The following is a 7,612-nucleotide window of genomic DNA, read 5'->3' on the forward strand; positions in this document are numbered from 1 at the left end:
TACTGAAAACTTTATCAACAATTTCAAACTCCCTAAAAACACCCATTATATATTGAAAAATGTTCATAGCATTATGAGGATACTCCATTAAACGGAAAGCAATAATTTTTTTATTCAAAATCCAATTGAAGTCTATATAATGAGCTGTCACAGAAATGTAACCAAGATTATTTCGACCACTCCACAAATCAGAAGTAAAAGAGATTAAACTACCAAGTTCCGCAATTTCACTTATCAAAATTTTTCTAACTTCAATAAAAGCTTTCGGAGAATCACTTCTGGTTGTATTTCTAGAAACTTTCGAAGAAAGAGGATTACGATAATGTTTGACAAAATATTCAAATCTAATATCATCACCAAAAGTAAATGGTTGTTCTGCTGCAACTACGTAACGGGCCAATCCCTCTCTCATACTTGATTGAGAATATACGAAATTCGACGTACCACCTACGGAATCAAAACCACCAGATTCACCACTGACTCCAACTTCAGAATGTTTAAATTTTTTATGTTTGATTTCTAAATGTCGTTGAAGATGCTCCACACCGCCCTTACTTACGCAGGTATAATTATTTGGACAATAATTACATACAGCTCTAGATCCTATATTAATTCCCTGTGCATTTTTAAAGTTATCAACTATGGTTGCATGTTTCCATACCCAAGAGTAACGCCTTGTTCCACCAGACTGAGTCGATTGGCTACAGCCTGTTACGCCTGTAGGAGTAAAACATGCTGCAATGTTTGAAGCAGCTTCACCTACAGACTCCCTTCCAGGTGGTAGAGTTGGTTCATCATCATCCGGGTCATGGTTTAAACCCTCATTGTCAAAATGAATGTTTTCAGGATCCATCTCCTACGAAAAACTGAAAACAGAGAAAATTAGTACAGTAGAATATTAATTAATAACATCTAAATAAGTTGATAACCTACATGTGCAGAAAACCTAGAATGTACAAATAGAGCAAACTAAACTGTATTTGAAATTTGAATTCAGGACAGTAATGACTGACTCAGTAACCATAAACCACATCATTTATATCTCAAGCATGTCCAGAGGTCCCATGTGGAGTTTGTGCTCCTTTATTACTACTTCTATATCTCAAACACCACAACCCAAGGGGGTCTAACCAGACAAACGGTCAAACAAAGATAGCTTCTGAATTTAGGCTCCACCAAAAGTAGATGACCAGTTCAGTGCAGAGATGGAAAAAAAAAATTCTGCATACCATAACTATAAACACAAAATAAAAAACAAGCCCAAATCCTAATATCCTATTACCTTTGGTCTGTTTTTCCAATCCTACTTCCAAAGTTTCTTTTTTCCATCATTTTTTCACAAAACAAACTAAAAAATAGTAAACCAAATCAAAAATAGACATAAACATTGAACCATTCCCATGCTTCCTCTCCTGTTTCTTCCTCTAGTTCCTTTATCCAACCAACCACGAAATAATCAAATTTGACCACGAAATAATCTGTTAAATTTGACCACGAAAATGAGTCAAATGACTCAGCCATTTCTAGAAACTATTTCAGTACAAATCATCAGATTTGGCCATTTGGAAACCCTAATTTCAAAAACCATTTTGGAACCCTAATTTCAAAAATTATTTTAGAACCCTAATTCCAAATACCCTAATTACAGTAGATAAGTGGAACTGGAGAGGGTAAAGAGAGAGGTACCTATGAGAGAGAGGTCAGATCTGTTGATGTCTGTGATCGGAAACGGAAACTTGCCGTTCACGTCTATCACCGTTTGACCCTCAATCGTCGAGTTCCACAGATAAATCAAGGGCTTTTGGATCTTTGAATGTTATGAACCCAGAAGCCAGAACGTGTAGAGAGAGAGAGAGAGAGAGAGAGAGAGAGAGAGAGAGAGAGAGAGTTGAGAGTTAAGAGTGAATCCATGAGAGACTGAGAGTTGAGACTGTGAGAGTGAGAGTGAGACATTGAGACTTGAGAGATAAAAGAGTGAGAGAGAGAGAGCCGTTGAGACCTGCTGAATGGCAACGGTAAACTCAGAATCTCAGATATCGATGTCTGGATAGACGATTGGACTGAAATGAACTCTAGGGTTTGAGGGTTTCGTTCGAACTTTGAAACGAGAGAGAGAGAGAGAGAGAGCGCACCTTCAGCTGCTAGGGCCTGCTGAACCTCCTCTCTCTTTCTATATACTTGGCCAAGTTGTGCTCCTATGCATAAGTTACACCTCATTCTATATGCACCAAATAACGGAAAATTCTCGTAAAGTCCTATAGTGCATCACTCGAGGGCCGCCCGAGCTGTTTCTGGAAAATCAGAATCGTCTATCTTTTATGTGGAAGAGATTATATTACTCTTGCCAAAAAATGAAGTAAATTGGTTATCATTATATACTTGATTGTTCATAGCGTTCATTTTCCTATTAATGAATCTACGTCCCGATAAAGGAGTTTTTAAAACCAGATAGACCCAAAAATTGGTGAGAGTCATTAAAACACAGAGAATAACAAAATGAGCGGTATGGATTGTCATATTTGTTTTGTGATCGTGTGGCTAATGTACATTAGACTATAGCAGAATACCTTGGTTCATAACCAACTAAGTTCAATGTATAGATTTGAAAGGTAGCTGCAGACTCTTTTTTCCAAATGTTCGATCTAAACTGTTACGATTTAACGTCTTATCAAATTTATCATTCTCATTTGAATAGGTGATAATCGAATGTCGAAAACCACATGATTGGAACACATTCGGTGCTTCCAGAGGCATTAAAGCCCTATAATATATGCACTAGTTGAGGGCCGCCTAAGATATTTTTAAAAAATCGAAACCATCTAACTTTTATGTGGGAGGGATTAGATCATTCATGCCAATAATCAAGTAAACTGCTTATTGCTACATACTTGATCAGACGTAAAAAAAAATTCAATCAAATAATGAATCAGCGTGCCGAAGAAAGAGCTTTCAAAATCCGACGCACGAAAAAATTGGATCCCATGATTAAACAGCAGTGCTACAGTCACCGACCGGGGGGTTGGTGACCGGCCACCGACCGCGTGTGGGGTCCACTCCGGGCCCCGCACGAATGATCCGAACCGCTCAATAATTTTTTTTAAAAAAACCGAGTGGGCCACGTGGGAAATAAGCTCAATCCGATGTGTGTACGTGCTCGTTCCAAACTTTCATTTTTGAACGGCTCGGATCATCTGATTTTGGAACGGCTCGGATCGAGCACGTACACACATCGGCTTGAGCTTATTTCTCACATGGCCCACTCAATTTTTTTTTTTTAAATTATTGAGCGGCTCGGATCATTCGTGCGGAGCCCGGAGTGGACCCTACACAGGGTCGGTGGCCGGTCACCGACCCTTCCGGTCGGTGACTGTAGTGTTTTTGATGATTATAACACTAAGCACAATAAAATGAACGCATTAAATGGTATCCATATTGTGATTGTGTTGCGATTGTGTGGCTACTGCTTGATGGTCTCATTTTTATGTAATAGAGCTATATATTATATACTAAATTTTCAAAATTTTAACTCAAATTAATTGGTGGCATAATGGTTTGTTTATGTATAAAAGAACCTAGGGACCTGAGTTCAAGTCATAGTCTAGGCTGTCTAGCCAACTCTTTTTTGTTTTTTATTTTCCCCTTATTTCTACTATGTATTTTTTTTCTTATTTTTTTGTTAACCCTTTTTGTTTTTTATTTTCCTTTTATTTCTACTATGTATTTTTTTCTTTATTTTTTTGTTTCAGACTTTTTTTCTTATTTCTCGTTAAATTTGGGGTAAATAATATACGAGTATACGGCTCTTGCACATTTTCTTTCGCATTAAATTACTCTTGCACCATAAATATTTTGATAAGTTTTTTTAATTACACTTGTTATCTTGTAATGTTAAATTTACAAACCAAAGTTTCAAAACTTATTCACTAACAAAAACAAAACAAATATTTTTTATCGAATAAAATTTGATAATTTTTTAAAAACATGATTTTTTTAAGAAATTATTATTTTTAATTAAATATCTTAGTTGTTTACCTTTAACTTTTTAAAATATTTTTTACTGAATAGAAATTTTTTATTTTTTTTGGCTTATTTTATTTTTTTTCCCGTGCCTCGTGCCTCGTGCCGTGCCTTTCGTGCCGTGTCGTGCCCATACCCGTGCTCGTGCCCATGCTCGACTAAAACCGTGTCGTGCCTGTCCACTTTCCGTGCCCGTGCCCGTGTCGTAACCCGTCTACAACCGTGTCGTCCCGTGCCGTGCCAGGCCAACTTCCGTGACGTGCTCGTGCCGCCCAATCCCGTGCCTGTGTCGTGCCCCCGGCCCACTAAAATCGTGCCGTGCCAGGCCAAGACCATGCCTGTGACGTGCCATGCCACCACGTGCCCGTGCCAGCACGACCATTTTGACACCTCTACCCTAACATAGCCCGTGACATGCTGGGATATTAGGTAAACTCAACGAGGTTGCCCACTCGATGCATATAATACAAGAATTAGATAGAGCAAGTATTGATTGTAAAGAGCCGGTATTTTTAATAAATAATACAAATCATCAAAACAAAAATATTATTTTTGCTCGTTAGTTTATTAAATGCGAAAAATTATTTATGTCGTCACACCAATTTTATTCCGTAATCGATTGCGTGTGCGCGCTTGCTTGGCGAGTAATTTTCCTTGTGGATACTTTGGTTGCACTAGGTAATCTTTCCTAACCAAAAACTTATTTGTCCCAGCCACATTTTTCCTTATACATGGCCCTTTTCCACTCAATTGTTCCACCGAACTACCCATCCAATTTCCCTAACAATCCTAAACTAATTGAAGCAAACAAAATACTCTTTTAAACATCTTCCATCTAACTTGTCAATGTTTAACCATTTTTGTCACGTCCTTTTCTCTAACCAATAAGAAGTCGACAACCACCCAAGAAACCTTCCTTTTAACTCCCAAACAGAAGTATTCAACCTGCACTATATTACCCAAGAGATATATACTCCTCCCCATATTACTCTTCTTTCTTTCCTTTCTTCTTTTATGAACACCAACACACACACTTCGGCAGAGAGAAAGAGAGAATTGTAGAGAGAGAGAGAAGAACAGCCAGCTGGGTACCACCCTCTTACCGCCGCCATCACCCCTCTCGGCCTCCACCATTTCCACCGATTACAAAGTTCACCACCGAAACCCATCACCACCGTACCTCCTCCTGCCCTCCCGACGCCACCAGCCTGTCCACCCTCGGCCTCACCACCGGAACTCATCATCACCAACCGGAGCTCACCTCAACAGCCAAGTTCCGTCGCCTCTCCGAACCGCCACCGAATCACTCCGAAACCCGTTTTGCCGAACGAGAGGTAGTCCGAAACTCACCTCCCTACGTATATATCGTGTCCGTAATGATTTTTATGTTTCGGTATGATTATATTCGAACACAACGCTGCCGGTCGGGTCCGGACAAAAACCCACCTTATTCGAACACCACTGTGTTTGTTTTGTTTTAAAAAAAAAAATGTTGCTTGTCACCGTTGGGTTTGATTTAGAAAAGCATGACTTGGGTTTGATCAATGCAATTAAGAATTAAATATAAAGCATGCTTGGGCTTGATTAATGAAATTAGAAATTTAATATACGCGATAGTTTATAGCGAAATTTGTTCTGTTGATGCATGACTTGGAATTTTGGTTAAAGGATATAAGAACCATTGTTTTTACATGGTACAATTTTAAGAGGAAAGTTGCCAAGTGTATTATCGTTAATGCAAGAAGAATGTTACTTCTATCACATGCTGTCATAGTCTCTAAATTTGTCAAGCGGAAAAGCATGGTAATAGGTATTTATTTTCTCGCGTGATTTGTTAGTATCGCAAAAATTAATTATCGTTAACCTATTAGTATGTTCGTAGAAATGTTAGATTGTGTGAAATGTTACTGTACTGATAGATTGGACAAATAGGTTCCCGGGGTTGGTTGCGATGTGCAGATTTAACTTATTAGACGTGAAAGTAGGATTAATAGAAAAGATAAAAAGATGAGAGATTGAGATTTGGATTCCGGGATTGGAACCCGTGGTGATGTATTGATTGGAGATTGATTGGTGGTGAATTTGTGAATTGTTGGTTTACGAAACCCTGGGTACGGCATGGTGGTGGTCAGCTCTCGGATGTTGGGACGGGACATAAGGGTGGCATTGTGCTTGCGTCACAACCCGGGCTAGACGGCGCTTGAGCGTTGCCGGTGAAGTTTTATCCGAACTTATGGTTGCGGATGGGATACCCAGGTATATAACTTAGGTATCTTTCATCCGGATCTGGAAAAGGGGAGTCGGACCACACCAGTGTTCGTGCCAAAGGTTATGGGTAGGAACGGATCTGTGGATAAGATCCGAGATCTCACATAGGTTGAAGGATAGTAATGAAAGAAAAGTTGATTGTTCTCTTTTTATGTTATTTTTAAATGCATGTCAATTATATTGCTATTGCTTCTAAGTTATGGGTTCGGGTGGGTTTTGGCTACTGAGCGTCATCGCTCATGGTACTATGTTGCCCTGGTAACTCGAACGCCAGGTATTGAAGACGGAACAGAAGGGGCGTAAGCAAAGAATGATTTGACGTTGACCGAAGAAGATATTATCGAACTTTGGTTACACCCTTAGTTGCTCTGTAATTTCTATTTAACTATTTTAATACTCCATTGTACAGTAAGAGAATCTGACAAAATACTTTAAGGTCGATACGTTGCGATTTGATTGGAATTGACAGAACTTTTGGGATTTTAATGCTTCAAAGTTTATTTGGAAATTATAATAGTTGATTTATTCGAAACGGTTGTAATATAATGACATATGCTTTTGAAATGGTGATAAAGTAAACTTATGAATTTCTTTTGTGAAAATAATCTTTTAAATATTTTATTAATGTCTCCGAATTTTCGGGGCGTTACATTGATCCTATGTCACTATAAGAAAATCGCATTATACAGTGTTTGAAAAATGCTATTAAACAATATATATATAGCGTTTCTCCAAATGATGTATTAGCCGATGTTGTTAAAAGTCTTAGACTTCAGACAACATTTTTTAAACGCTATAGAATGTGAGCTTTAGACAGCGTTTTTTAAACGCTCTAGAAAGTGGACTTTAGACAGCGTTTTAAGAACGCTATAGAATGTAAAGTTTCTACAGCGTTTTAAGAACGCTATATTAGCCAATTTTTGCATTTTTTAAAAATTCTATAAACACCAATATATTAGCATTTCAAATAAGATCATGGCAATTTCATTTAAGAAACAAAAATGATTTATTCCATTCTACACCAACTATATCCAAATGTCAATATACAATAAACAATTCAACCATTGAATAAAGATTCATTACATTAGCTTGGGAAACAATTTCCCAACAAAAATTACATAAAAGAGCCCGACTAACCGGACTCATTGAAAAATAACTAATGTAATTCTACTTTCCTCAAAATGTAATCATGCACTAGGCCAACCATCTCATTCCGCAGATTTTCTTTACTTGAAGTTTACAGCTTTGCCGAGCTTATACCCTTTCTGCTCCCAAGCCAACCACATAAATGGGCTACTTGAAACCCTCCAAAATTTGAGAAACATGC

At 38.0% G+C, this 7,612-nt stretch overlaps 1 long non-coding RNA gene across 1 annotated transcript; it reads left to right on the forward strand.

Annotated features, from left to right (window-relative positions):
• Positions 1-4,842: 4,842 nt before the first annotated feature.
• Positions 4,843-6,884, forward strand: LOC131326236 (uncharacterized). The gene is made up of 2 exons (XR_009199943.1): positions 4,843-5,351; positions 6,560-6,884. It is a non-coding gene; the product is annotated as an uncharacterized LOC131326236 (long non-coding RNA).
• Positions 6,885-7,612: the final 728 nt, after the last annotated feature.

This window comes from Rhododendron vialii, chromosome 5a (assembly GCF_030253575.1).
Source record: "Rhododendron vialii isolate Sample 1 chromosome 5a, ASM3025357v1".
In the NCBI taxonomy this organism is placed as follows: domain Eukaryota; kingdom Viridiplantae; phylum Streptophyta; class Magnoliopsida; order Ericales; family Ericaceae; genus Rhododendron; species Rhododendron vialii.